This window comes from Cynocephalus volans, chromosome 7, assembly GCF_027409185.1.
Source record: "Cynocephalus volans isolate mCynVol1 chromosome 7, mCynVol1.pri, whole genome shotgun sequence".
Taxonomy (NCBI): domain Eukaryota; kingdom Metazoa; phylum Chordata; class Mammalia; order Dermoptera; family Cynocephalidae; genus Cynocephalus; species Cynocephalus volans.
In genome coordinates, this window is record NC_084466.1 from 108,524,100 (window position 1) to 108,536,733 (window position 12,634).

General features: G+C 41.2%; 1 pseudogene; it reads left to right on the top strand.

Moving 5' to 3' along the window:
- Positions 1 to 11,218: 11,218 nt before the first annotated feature.
- Positions 11,219 to 11,850, top strand: LOC134382708 (securin-like; annotated as a pseudogene).
- The last annotated feature ends 784 nt before the right edge of the window (positions 11,851 to 12,634 follow it).

Consider the following 12,634-nt stretch of genomic DNA (forward strand, 5'->3'; position numbering starts at 1 on the left):
CCTCTTGAGCTTTAAACTCTATCTCTTTCTTTCTGGTCTTTGAGTCGGAATACAAACGTTGTTTCCCTGTTGCTTCTCACAAACATCTCACTTAGATTCTAATCTCTAAAGGCTGTCTTAGAAAGCAAATTTAGGAAGATGGCACAAAAGAGGCTATTATGGTTTTTTTTTTTTAGCAGTTGGCTGGTACAAGGATCTGAACCCTTGACCTTGGTGTTGTAATACCGCACTCTTTGTTTCTTAATCAGGGTTCTGGCTACCTGGATTATTGAGTTTTTGAAAATTCATTGAGCTATATACACTTATGATTTGTGTACTGTTCCAGATCTGCGTTGTATTTCAATTTAAAACAGTAAACCTAGGAGATTACGAAAAGGAAATGAAACCTTTCACCAAATGTTACATATAAACACACACACACACATACAGGCTATGGATGTCACATTTGGTATATCAGTGAGTTTATTCTTAAAAGTTTAAATCTGTCCATCTGTATGGTTTTTTCTTCCTATTTGTAGAAAGCATGGCTTTAGGATCAATTCTAGATTTGAGTACCAGTTCTTTCCCTGGGCGAGTAACTTAGCCTTTGTAGGATTCAAGGTCTTTAGCTGTAAAATAATATTTATATACCATGCTAAAATGAGAAAATGGGTAAGAAAGTACAGTATGGTCCCTCACATATTCAATAAGACATGGGCTAGTCCTTTCCACATTCAATTATTTAGGAAGAAACTTTGAATATTTGAGGTGATGTTTTATACATGTTTGGGGGTATATGGGTTGTCAGTTGTGTTTTAGTAAGCCCACAGCACCCACATTCTGGAAAAAGTGCATAGTACTTAGCAGGATGGTCTTAGCAGGAGTATAGTCTTCAAGAACCTATTTGTGATACCATCTTATGAGAGCAAACTTTAAATCTAGGCCCTTTTCTATATAAAAGTAAATCTTGAGTGAGTCGACTCACTCTGGCTTAAGCAGGACCCCATGTTAGCTATTAGTTGATGCAATGAATTTTTAATTTGCTTAGGCATTTGGGAAATTGAAATGACCCAATGACAAAATGCCTCTGTTATTAGTGGGAAAAACACACTGTCTTTCCTCTGCTCTCACAGCACAATCATCAACACAGAAGACCAACCTCTGTGTCCTAACGTGTGGGGATGTCTCCCCACTAGCAAGCAAGCAAGCAATTCTTCAGCGGACACCAGCAGCGTATCCTCTGATTCAATTCTGACACTATCCACCTGGAGACAGCGTCGGATTGACCAGAGTGGGGGCTCAGTCCCCAAGACTGCCCCTCCCTTCAGATGCCAGCCCCAAATCCAGGCTTCTGGAACTTCTGGCCAACCAGCTACAAATCAGGGTTCCCACAACCTCCTCCTTGGCCTTGGTTACTTTTCTCGAGTGACTCACAGAACTCAGGGAAACGTGTACTTAACGTTTATTGGTTTATTAAAAGGACATTACAAAAGATACAGACGCATACGGTGAGGTGTGGGGGGAGCGGTGCAGAGCTTCCATGCCCTCCCTGGCTGCACCACCCTTCAGAAACCCCCACATGTTCAGCTATCCCAAAGCTCTTTGAACCCAGGCCTCTTGGGTTTTTATGGAGGCTTCATTACACAGGCATGATTGATGAAACCATGGGCCACTGGTGATGAACTTAAGCTTCAGCCCCTCTCCCCTCTGTGGAGCTTGGGGGGCAGGACTGAAAGTCTACCTTGGTCTTTCCTGTGACCAGCCCCCATTCTGAAGCTACCTACGGGGCTGCCAGCCATCATTATTAGCATATGAAAAGACTTACCACTTTGGAGAGTCTAAGACTTACCACTTGAGGAGTTGTGTGCCAGGAGACCGAGTATGTATTTTCACAGGACCACAGCCTCTCTACCATGGCAGCTAGGTTTTAGTTGTAACTCGACAGGCTTTAGTTTAGTTGTAACAAAATGAAGTGGGGAGTGGTGAGAGAGCTGCATTTCCTTTTCTTTTGGAGCTTACAGTTAACACGTGCAGTAGGAGTTGGGATTGGGGAAACCTCACAGTGGGACCCCACAGCATTAGAAGAAAGGAAGGGTCAGAGAAGACTTCCAAAGGAACTGATCTTTAAGCAGATTCCTGAAGAACAGGTGGGATTTAAGTGAAGCGTCTTTAGGACAGGAACAGGATGGGTGAAAACTGGGAGGTAAGAGCCTCAATTCCACATGGTGACCAAGGGGTTCCCTGAAAGCAACCTCTGAGACAAGGACAGGGGTACAGGAGACTGATTTGTGAGGCGATTCCAGAAGTAGAATGAGAGTGGAGGAAGTGAGACCAGGGACAGGTGGGTTAATGAGCTGGTTAGCACTGAGGGCAACTGCAACTCAACTTCATGGGGTGCGCCCATGGAATAACCTAGAACATGAGAGCCACCAACTCCTTTCACCTATTGGTTGAAGGTGCCACTGGGAAGAATGTTGCCCCTCATTCAGGTTTTCCCTTGTGTTTAAGGGGCTTCCACGAAAACCTGAAACAGCAAAGCCAGGAGTGGTCACCCCACACTTGATGAGAGGTGCCAGCAAGATGCATGAGTGTGCACGGGGAGATCAGGTGGGCCGCAGGCTATGAGGCATTGCACCAAGTCTGCTGTAAGGGGCTGGATGGCTAAACATCTCTCCCTGTCATTTGGTTTGGCTGGTGATCATGAAAATTTGAAATACTTTTTCATTTAAAATGAGAAAGATTTTTATTTTTAAAACCTCACATTCCTAATTTCTCTTGAAAGATAAAATGGCAGCAGGGGCCTTATCTCGCCAGTGTACAACCAGCTGTGGCTGAAAACTAGCCACACCTGGAGAGCAGAGAACACCTGTCCCTTCTCAGGGCCACAGTAGTCACTCTGTGCACCACACAGTTATTATTGCGTAGCCCGTATAGGCTTTAGAGTTTGTGGTTCCCCTGGCTTAGGGTATTTGAGGAACCAGGGAGGTTTGATATGGCTAAAACTGGTGGGTATGCTTGAGAAAGGGAGAAGGGGGAAGGAGAGGTGGAAATTGAAGCCCATTGTGGAGAAAGGCCTATACCAGAAGTTTCTAGCACTGGAAGTTCAGCTACTAGTAAGAAAGTGGTATGTAGACACACAAGGAACCCTGGTAAATCAGTCTCGTGAGCTTCACCTCAAGGTTGGTCAAGATATGAGATAGGATGAGACTGTTCCTGGAAGTATCCTGTGATACTATCTAATTTACCCCTTATTCTCCCCATATTCAATGCATGGTTTTGGCAGGCTCACATGAGGATGTGCTTCTAGGTCTAGAGCTATACAGATGAGTCAGACAGGAGTGTACTGATAAGTGTTTAATAGTTCTGCTCTCTAGAAGACTAGCCCTGGATTACATCGCTTGCCAGTTGCTGTGGTGTAAACATTCCCCACCATGGCTGATCTCAAGCCAACAATGTGAAGCTGCCGAACTTGGAGAAAGATGTGCAATCACACACCGTTATGTAGTTTATCCACCATACAGATATATTAAATATAAATAACCTTAGGAGCATGGTAAGAAAGTAAGATGTAGTAAAATAATTAGGAAGTGGGGTATTTTGAGTATTTATTAGCTTTGTTTTTAATATAATCTCTTTAATTGTAACTCTATATCATTTAATTTTTAATAGTGTCTGTGTTTAAAAACCGGCTCGTAAAATTCCTGGAAATTAAATTCCTATTAAGTTAAATATAACAATTTGCTCTCACGAACGTTTCTGAGCCAGTTCTAGACATTTCAAGGCCCAGGAGGTCAGTGAAGCCTCCTTCATCAGAAGGCCCCTGGTGTTTAGAGGTCCTGCTGCAAGTGCAGTGGTGATAGTGGGGCAAATGGTTTATTTTGGGAAGCTCAAACCCTGAGCACAGCTGCAAGCTCAGATCAGGCTTGGATCTGGACTTGGCAGAGGACATGAGGTTGGGCGAGACTCCCTCAGGAATCTCAAGACAGCTGAGGCAGCTGCTCTTGTGGGAAGGGTCCCATGTGTCAAGTGCAAGGCTGTTGCTTATACTGGGCACGCTCACTTCAGGAGCTCGAGTATGCGAGTTTCTCAGGCAGCGTGGTTTTTGCATTCACAAATTTTCCATCCCACCCTGCCTCTGTCTTTGCTCTCCGTCATCCTAATTTTCAGCCAGGACAGGAAGCCAGAAGTTCATGCTGCAGAAGCAGGGACAATACAAGGGGACCTAAGGAGCTATACTGGGCAGTCACCTTTCTCTCAGCTGTACTTGCTATTAGGCAGATTAGACTGGCTGCCCCTTGTCCCATTCCTCTTTGTCTTGGTCCAACTATAAACAGACACGTAACATTTAACTAACTTGCATAGAGTCATGCGGTAAGTGACCAGGCCAGACACTCTGGCTCCAGAACACGGAAAAAAAAATGTGGGAACAAGGTGGGTATATCCATAGTGAGGCAGGCTTGACAGACTTAAGGAATTTGGGAGCAGAAATCCTCAGGAAGCTGTTTGAGGACATAGGAGCCAAGAGGAGGGGGTGCTGACTTGCTTCTGATTTGGAGAGAAGGGAAGACTGTGAACCTTTGAGAGGTACCCTACTTGCTTGGGTGTATGTGGGATGGGAGCAGGCGGGGGAGTGTGCTCTCAGAAGCAAAGAAGGCTGCCTCTCTCCATGCTCAATTCAGCACCTGCATGATCAAAGACTCGGGCCACAGGGGAAATGGATTAATACTCCCTGGAGAGCCGATATTAAAGAATTATTGTTAAATTCTTTTCTAGCTAGAACAATGGTATTGTGGCTATTTCCTTGTTTTTTAAATTTTTTTTAAAGGTTTTTATTCTAGGCAATGTCTATTCTCCTGAGAACCTGGGCCCCAGATCCATGAAAAATGTCAGGACCCTGGAATGAAGGTTTCTGGGGAAGATTCCAGGTTTACCCTGAGATCTTTCTCCAGGGCATTAGGCAGATTGTGTACCTGGGGGAGCTTTCCCCACAATCATAAGTTCAAAGGCTCACTCCGCCGAGCCACCAGGGAGATGACAGGGTGGCCCAAGAGGTACCAGAATATAACTGGAAGAGGACAGAACTCTGAGCAGCAGAAGATGCAGCTTTGAGGTGGACTAACTCTTTCCTGATGTATGGGAGCTCCTACTTCTTTCTAATCTTCTCATGCTATTTATTTATTATTTTACATTCTATTGATGATCAAGATACATTCAGCCTATTTCTTATCTGTATAATAAAAATAGTATTTTTAAAACTTCTCTAGTTTTTAGAGGTTTGTAAATTAAATGTTTACAAAGGCAATGATATATCTTGGGTTTGCTTTAAAATAATTCATGGTGAGGATGGAGAAGTGGGTGTAGATATAGAAGAAGCAAGATGGACAGTATGTCGATACCACTAGGTGATGGATACCAGAGAACTGGTTAGACTATTCTTTACTTGAATATGTTTAAGATTTTCACAATAATATTTTCAGAAACGAAGGGGATGGGCATCAAGAGATTTTAAGGATGGAAAGGAAGAAAGGAGTCTTGGGAGAATGCTCAAGATGCCACCATAGAAAATTCTATTTTTTGCAAAAAGGCAAGAGTATTTTATACGCTATCCCCCAAAATGAGAAACATGGCAAGAAGTTGCTCCGAACTGAGTATAAACTTATGGGTTTCTGAGTTGTGGGCAACTGGACTGGGGTGATTGACATTGTGGTAAAGTTGAAGGCAAGAAAATGATCTCTTTTATTCCTTTTTGTTCCCATCTGCACATTTCCACAGATAATAGGGCTGGCTTGGTGGGGACTTCTCTTTTGTTTGGGAAAGCCCACTGCTTGCAGTTGCCCATGGTTTCTAATTTTTAAGTTGGGGTGTGATGTTACTGTCATTATATTTTGTGTTGACCTCATGGAACTTTGGAATCATAAGACCATCAGGGCAAATTCACTTAGCTTAAAAATCCTGACTAATTTACATCAATAATAAAGCTTCTGAGGAAGAAATAATCTACATTTAACCAAGTTTTGAAATGAGACACCCATGAGTATTCATGAGCTGAAGAACTAGATTAGGGAGAGGAAATCACGAGGCTTTATTTTACTGTGGCTTTTCACTTTCTTTGAGGAAATATAAAGTTCAACTTTCTAGTGCTGTTTAAGTTGTTGGCTTTACACTGTATTGACATTTGTGACTCACTTAGAAGGCTTTCGGGTTATAGTCCAATGTATAGCTGCAGGCTGGGTAGCAGAGCTGGGCGTAAATCAAAGTGACATATAGGATAAGAAGTCACTCTTCTGATGCTGTGGCCCTGAGGTGGGCTTAATGTCCCATTTGGACAGTTTTGGACATTTGTAGCAGCTTCTGATTGCTTGTCTCACTAGCTCTAGGTCAGTACTTAAGAACAGTAATTTAGAAAATTTTGTAAATAGCCCTCTGTCTATTAACAAAAGCAGACAAGAGAGCATGCCCAGAGTCCTAGGCAGCGAGCTGAGGGCCACAGGCCCTCCACCCAGAGGTAGGCAAGAGGGCACACTTGGGGTCCTAGGCAGGAGCTGAGGACAGTACCCCCTGCTCAAAAGCAGGCAAGAGAGCATACTGAAAACACCACTTCCACGTGGGTGGCCCACTACAGCCACTGCCACAGCCACAGCTGCCAAAAAAGCAGCTCATTGCCACAGCAGCAGCCACGGCCATGAGCAGGCAGCCCGCTGCACCCTTGATTGCACTGACACAAGGAGAGTCACCAGCAGAGACTGGAAAAAGAAGAGGATGGCTCTCTTTTCAAGGCCCACTCCAGAGTAAGAGAAGAAGCAACAGCTCTACCAGATGATCAGACATTAGTGTAGAGATACTAGAAATATGAAAACCCAAGAAAATACGACATGACTGAACGAATACAGTCATTGTCAAATACCAGACCCTGTAGAGGAGGACATCCTTGAAATGACTGAAAAGGAATTCTGAGCAACGATGTTAAGGAAACTCAGTGAAATAAGAGAAGACTCGGTTAGACAACATAATGAAATAAGAAAAAAGAAACCCCGGGATATGAAGGAGGAAATTTGGAAAGAGATTAATACCTTAAAAACGAATGTAGCAGAACTCATGGAACTGAAAGATTCACTCGGCAAAATAAAAACCACAACTGATAGCTTAGGCTTCTGATCTGCAAGATGGCCTTTTCAAAATAACCCAGGTGGACCAAAAAAAAAAGGAAAAACGAATTTTAAAAAATGAAGAAAATCTGAGAGTTAGCAGATAACCTTAAGCACACAAACATTTGAATCATGTGTGTTCCAGAAGGGGAGGAGAAAGGAAAAAGCTTGGAAAACCTATTCAACCAAATAATAATGGAAAACTTCCCAGGTATAGGGAGAGACACTGACCTTCAGATCCAGGAGGCTCAAAGATCCCCAAACAGATTCAACCCAAAAAGATGCTCTCCAAGACACATTAGAGTCAAACTGGTAAAGCTCAAAGACAAAGAGAATCTTAAAAGAAACAAGAGAAAAGTGTCAAGTCATCTATAATGGAGCCCCTATCAGACTAACAGCAGACTTCTCAACAGAAACTCCACAGGCCAGAAGAAAATGGGATGATATATACAAATTACTAAAAGAAAACACTGCCAGCCAAGAATACTATACCCAGCAAGCCTAGCCTTCAGAAATGAGGGAGAAATAGTGTATTTTCCAGACAAACAAAAACTGTAGGAGTTCACCACCACGTGACCAGTCCTGCAAGAAATCCTGAAAGAGTCCTGCATTTGGCATCTGAAAAAAGACAATCACTACCATGAATACACAAGAAAGAACAAAATCCACTGGTAGAACAATAATGCAAATGAGAAAGAGAAAGAAACAAAATCTTACTACCACAAAAAGCCATAGTGACAATGTAATAATGCCCCTACTTTATTTCTGATTTTAGTTATTTCAATCTTCTCTCTTTTTTCTTGTTCTACCCAGATAAAGGTTTGCAAATTTTGTTGATCTTTTTAAACAATCAACTTCTGCTTTTGTTGATTTTCTCTATTGTTTTTAATTCCTTATTTCATATATTCCTGTTGTCATCTTTGTTATTTCTTACTTATATTTGCTTTTGGTTTAGGTTGCTCTGTTTTTTCTATTTTCTTAAGGTGGAAGTTGACATTACTGATTTGAGATTTTTCTTATCTTTAATTTAGGTGTTTACAAGTATAAATTTTCCTCTGAGCAGTGCATGAGCCCTGCATCCTATAAAATTTGATATGTTGAACTTGGATCTTTATCTCAAAGTACTCTCTAATTTCCCTGTGATTTTTCTTTTTACCCATTGTTTATTTAGGAGAGTGCTCTTTAATTTCCACACATATGTGAGTTTTCTAAATTTCCTTCTGTTCTTGTGGCCAGAGAACATATTTTCTATGACGTTAGTCTTTAAAAAAAAAAGGAAAAATTTAAACAAAGAAATAAAAAGTTCATGGAAAGCTTTCCATTATCTTTCAATTCAATTTTCCGTGAACTTTAAGAAGTGCCCTGGTGTTTATATTCTGTTTTATTGATTTTTTAATGCAATTTATGTTGCTAAGCTTATTTAATTTCTGTTCTTGATTTCTTTTTATTAAGTGGACTTGTTGATTTGCTTAGAAATTAATTTGCCTTTGAAAAGTTTATTCATCTTCCTCTGCTGAAATTAATATGCTATTTTCATGCTTTTGGAAGACTTTAAAGGGCTTTTTCAAATAATTGTGGAGAATATAAAATGAAATATTTAAAGTAAAAAATAAGAGAATGCCAAATGACAAGAACATAGTCACAATATTATATCAAGGGAAGAAAGGATTCACTATAATATATATAGTACTATCTCAATTTTATTTTTAAAATATAAATGCATAGAAAAAAGAGAAAATTTTGTAAATAGCCACATGGGTATGGACAGCACATTTGTGACACTCTGAGTTCCTTCTCTAAGGAGATCATTGTACCTTTGGTCTTGACTGTTAAGCCATATGGTTTAATAGAACTAAAAGTAGAGACATTTAGAGTGGAGGAAACCTCTGATCTTATCTACTCTTCTTCTAACTTCTCCACAAGGCAGAGTTTGTTAATCTGATTGGGTTATAGTTAAGGTAAGAGTCTAGGATGGAACTGGCAAAGGTTTCATCAGACGCTACTGGTACCCAGATTTTCAGCCACCTTCTTAAATCTAAGGAATTCTGTCTTCACATTCTATCCCTTCATCTGAAAGAGGTCCTTGGTTTTCTTGGTCTTGAAGAAAATACCTCAGAGATTAGCTTGGCTGAGCTATCCAGAGCTGATTTACTGAGATGGAAATTGTAACAGCTCAGAGGGAAAAAGGAGTAATTTTATTTGTAAAGCAATTAAAAACCAAGTGCTTTTTTATGTTATTTACTCTCTGTATGTCCTAGGGGAAAGAGCACCTTAAAGTAGCATTAAGATCCTGAATTGTTAAATAAGTTTTAGTGCCATTCAGACAAAATGAAAGTTATTCATGTTACTGACCTTTATTCAATGAGAGTTCCTACAAGGGCTAGGGGGAAAATACCCCCATTTCAAACTCTGAGCCAGGTTTGACCTGTGAGCCTGTACCTTGAGGTACATTTTTGTTTGCTTTTGCACAATAAATGGAATTATCTTTAAGTTTGGATCAGCCCTGTATGCCTCTGATGGAAGGTTCAGCCTATAAAGAGGGTGCTAGCACTCATTCCCTTGATTCAGGATCAATTTCTGAGGATTTCATACAATTTCACTTCTCCAGCATTTACTCTCTTGTCAAATCTGGCTAGAGAGACCAGAGTAAGCAGTTCAGTTGATACTACATGTGGCTCCTTTCTTAATTTCTTTCTAAATTTTAGCATCAAAGCATATGCTTTTGCAGTAGCTTACTCACGTATATTTTGAGAACATGGAACCAGAGAGCTTGATTTCACATACTGGCTCTGACACCTGTATCCTTGGATAAATGCATAAGCTGCCTGAGTCCATTTTCTCTTCCTCTTCTTTATCGAGTTGTATGAGGATAAACGTGTTTCTTTATGTGAAGCTCTTAGAACAGGGACTGAGACAAGTTAAGCTCTCAATATATGAAAACTGTTATTATATATTCCTATATTCAGGGGATTTACAGCACCAAGATTATCACAATATTAAGTTCTGAAGATAGAAGTCAACTTGGCTTGTCGTATATCTAAGTTTTTCATTTTTCAATATTCATTTTCTGAAAATGCGATTAAAAAAAAGACAATTGCCTTCTTCAAAACTGACCTAATTTTCTTGGTAGTAGTGGTGTGTGAATGCTGCAGCTAAACTATTAACATTACCTTTCAGAATTCTTCGGAGTTTTATACAATCTCCTTTGGAGCACTGTGGTTTATTGAGAATTCCTTATGTGATTTATTCTTATTAAGTTCCCACTTGGAAAACATAATGACATATCTGTCCCCAAAACTGAGCAGAACTTACCACCTCTGAGGTCCACACCTGTATCAGCCCCACAACCTCCCCCAACTTGCACAGAAATTGTAACGAGGCCAAAATTGAGCCAGACAGGGCAGAAACGTTGGCGACAGCTTTAGATTACTATACTTTGTCGCTTCCTCTCCACTGCCCCCCACCATCGCAAAGACATCCTCATCTCTTTAAAAAATATTGGGCTGATTAAGGACAGGAAGCGAGTTTCCTGGTAAATATTATTGCTGAAGAGTAGTCCTTTAGCTGCACATTGCCAGTTGGCTTCGCTTCGGATAAATCCTCCTACAATAAGCCAGTTTCCCTTCCTCAAACAAAGCTTCACTCACATGGGATTCTGTGCACTCTGCTGAGGAAAAACATGAACAGGATTCTCACCAACTCCAACATTATTGTCAAGGGATGAGGTGTGGGTCCCAGAGTTTGACAACTGCTTCCTCCTACTGCTCTGAGGACACTTGGAGGGGTGGCAGTCTCATCAGAAGAGAGCGTGTTGGTTCTTGAGTTTTATTGTTTGAGGATCACTTCATTTCCTTACAAGGTGTATTGACTCCTTCATTCAACACCCTTTTATCAAGCCAGGTTCTGCTTAATAACAAAAACCAAAACCTACTTCTTGAAATGAAATAGGGGGGAAAATACTTGAAAAACAGCTTAATTCATAACTCTATGGATTTTTTTTTCCATTGCTGATATTCAATGGCAGTTTTTAACTACAACCCTTTTGAAATTTAAGAATAAAAGTTAAAGGCTGCGGAGTCTTGGAGTAATCCAGAATGGCTACTCTGACCTTTGTTGATAAGGAAAATGGAGAACCAGGCACCCATGTGGCTCCTAAGGATGGGCTGAAGCTGCGGTCTGGGCCTTGTAAGTATGTGTACAAGGCTGCATACACAGTCAAAGCTTTAGATGGGCGATCTCAGGTTTCAACACCACATGTTGGCGAATGTTCTATGCTCCACTAGCCTTACAAAAGCTGCCAGAAAGGCTTTGGGAACTGTCAACAGAGCTGCAGAAAAGTCAGTAAAGACTAGTGGACCCCTCAAACAAGAACAGCCAACCATCTCTGCCAAAAAGATGATTGAGAAGACGGTTAAAGCAAACAGTTCTGTTCCTGCCTTGGATGAGACCTATCCAGAAACAGAAAACGGCTTTCCTTTTGATCCTCTAGATTTTGAGAGTTTTGACCTGCCCAAAGAGCACCAGATTGCACACTTTCCCTTGACTGGAGTGTCTCTCATGATCCCTGATGAGGAGAGAGAACTTGAAAAGCTGTTACCTCAGGGCCCCACTTCGTCTGTGACAATGCCTTCTCTGCCAGGGGAGCCTAATCTGTTGCATTCTCCTTCAAGTATTGTCAAGCCTGCACATTGAACTGCCACCTGTTAGCTATGACATAGATATTTAAATTTCTTAGTGCTTTATAGTTTGTGTGTGTTGTATTAATAAAGCATTTTTTGTTTAAGAAAAATAAAAAGAAAATTTAGAGATCTGCCTCCAACAAAACTGGGGGTAGAGGCAAAATATTTAAGTTTTGTATAACATGTGTTACATTAATATGAATGGAATGAAAGAAACTTTCCTATATGAAGTGACTCAAGGTAAGACACTTTTATTATTTTTGGTGTGGGAAACCCCAGCAGTTCAAAAGCCCCTCTCAACCCCATTTTTTGGTGCCTGAATTTTCCTTGTGGGTCCTCTTAAAGCGTTAAGAGATGTGATGTGAGATGCAGAAAGCTTATCCTCTGGGAAGAACCCATTTCTTAGATTGCAGTGGGTTGTGTTACTAAGTGCATAAACTGAGCATTGGGAGGCAGTTCCAAGTCTCCTTCGGCCACTCACTTGTGGTGGCCCTGGATCCGTTCCTCAGCATCTCATGACATCATGTCCAGCTCTGTGCCTGGCACACAGGAGATGCTCACAAACTCCTTGTCTTACTGTATCTTATCCACTCAAATCACCTAAACCAGGAATCTGGGCGGTGTCCTGGGCTTCTTGCAGTCTGTCCCCACCCATTTCTAGCCAGTCACTAAATCTTGCCAATTTTACCTGCTAAGTAGTGCTGCTTAATCCTGCCCCATCCTCCCCACCCCTGCCCCAGGTCAGTTCAGTCCTTATTAATCATTTGGATTTCTGTAGGAAATGATTTCCCAGATGCTTTTCTGGCCTCAGGTCCTGCCCCACCAATCCCT